Genomic DNA, 2,207 nt, shown 5'->3' with positions numbered 1-2,207 from the left:
AACTCACTGTGGCACGAGTAAATATGCAATAATTTTAACTATATGCAAGTAAAGCAACTCACTTCTGTTGCAGCAAAGACAGGACTCCAGCCTTCACCCACAAGGCACTTCTTAGTCACATCAAGACTAAGCATGTTCAAGGTGTGATAGATGGCTTTTTCTTTGCGAACCTGCGTAGGTAAAGATTTGTGATGATAACTGATCTTACGTAACACACTGATATTGAGCACCAATTGGCACTCTACTAGCGAAAACAAAGCTCCATATAAGATAATACCTTGAGGTTCCATTGCTCAAATTTTTCTCCGATGGTCTCCAAAAGAATGTTGCGGTGATCCAACCCAGCACCTATGGTAGTTTTAAGTTCTGATAACCGACCTGAAACCTGAAACAGTATGAGAAAACAAGGTTAATATTTTCTGGGGATATACTAGCGTCAATATAGTGAAACGTGAAATTAGATAAATCTCTGGCCTAAGATGTACTGTCACATGGATGCTAACCATGTGTGCACAAACATATTCCACCCAAAGAAAGCTCCAAAATTAACATGGACCACAAAAAAGGTACAAGGAAGGTCCGTAACATGCTTTCTCCTCCTTAACAAAAAAAACTTTCTCAGACCTATTAATCGCTACTCCCAAGATATACAGTAACTGTTCAACTTAAAAACGCTTACCTTCCCATCACAAGCTAAGTACTGCGAGGATATTATCAAAATGATTAGAAACTAAAATTAGTATATACAACCCCCAATATATAAATCAATCGTTAACTGTTGGTTATTATTCAAAGAGATTGACTACAGCTTCATATTGTGATCATCTGTAACTCATGCCCAGAAATAAAGCTAAAAACTTGAACAGAGAAATGCATAGAAACATATGACTAATAGACAGAAGAAAAATAGCGGAACCACTAATAAATCACAAGAATAAGAATATACATACCTCAGTCATCATTTGAGCTTGTCTGCCCAGGTCTTCGCTGAAAGGATAGCGATTGGCCCCAAAAGCTTCACATATCTTAAGAATTTTGCTTTTTGCTCTTTCCCCAGAATAGAAGACAACAAATACATTTTTCTCAGCCTGTAACATTATTTTAGATAAAGTCAACTCCTGGCAGAGGCAAACAGGATGAGTATATTTTTCCAAAAAAAAAGGATTCCATGTAGAACAATATATCGTCTAGGTAGATCGGCAAAAGAAAGATAAAACCATAGAGGCAGTTCAAATGACGTATAATAGCATGTGCATATGAGGAACGTAGAAAGTACATAAAGAATTTAAAATTTTAATCTGCATGCGCCTATGAGGAAACAGACATTTTAAACAGTAAGAAAGGCTGCACTTGCTATGCTTAAGAGAACCTACGAGCAGAACATAAGCAGCTAACCTTCTCCCCAGAGTTGGGATCAACAACGGACTCCTCAATGATAGACTGTCGTATGAAGATGTTTCCCCTAGTTGCACGAAATAGGATCCTCTCGAACACCATAGACTTTTCACGAGGCACTAGCCCAGTGAGGAATCCAAGCTTTACTTGCTTTGTTGGATCAACAGACTTCTCCTGTTAAAAGGGAGAGTTTGTAAGGCTATTTTGAGAAAACAAAACTCGACGAAGAAAAACAGTCGCAGCATTCATACTTCCTGCAACAAAGGAGCTTCAAGGAGGTCTTCACCAGCTTCCTGTGTTTCTATCTCACTCTGTTGCGCGGTAGCACTTCTATTGGCTGAAGCAAAAACCTCACCAGCCTAAAAACAATAACATCCACATGAATATAGCACGAGATGCACATCCAACGCTATAACCATAATAGTGTAAATATGCATTTTGCACTATAGAAGACCCTTTACACTCACTAAAACACTGTGGAACAAACATTATATATAGTGTGGTTTGGCATTAGTATCTACTTTTCTCCTCAGGTAAATATATTTACAGAACCAGAAAACTGTCAAACGAGTTAAAATCCAAGTCAGAAAAATATCGGACTCTACATGTAAGGCGGCAAAAAATGTGATTTAAGTAGAATGAAAAGACATTACCTTCTGAAGAACAAGCTTGTACTCCACAAGTTCATTATAAGACCGCTGCAACTTGTCATTATTAGCATTTATTTCAACAAGTTCAGCTTCTAGCTCTCCAAGCTTTACCTGAATAAGGAGGAAGAAGAGAAAGTATAAGCTAAGAAGAAACGGGAAGCA

The 2,207-nt window shown here is 37.9% G+C and overlaps 1 pseudogene; it reads right to left on the bottom strand.

Annotated features, from left to right (window-relative positions):
• LOC104702687 overlaps positions 1 to 2,207 on the bottom strand; it is a 7,434-nt pseudogene that overhangs the window by 4,006 nt on the left and 1,221 nt on the right.

The sequence above is a fragment of the Camelina sativa genome, chromosome 7 (genome assembly GCF_000633955.1).
Source record: "Camelina sativa cultivar DH55 chromosome 7, Cs, whole genome shotgun sequence".
Lineage (NCBI taxonomy): Eukaryota > Viridiplantae > Streptophyta > Magnoliopsida > Brassicales > Brassicaceae > Camelina > Camelina sativa.
This window is presented reverse-complemented; position numbering and strand designations above follow the sequence as displayed.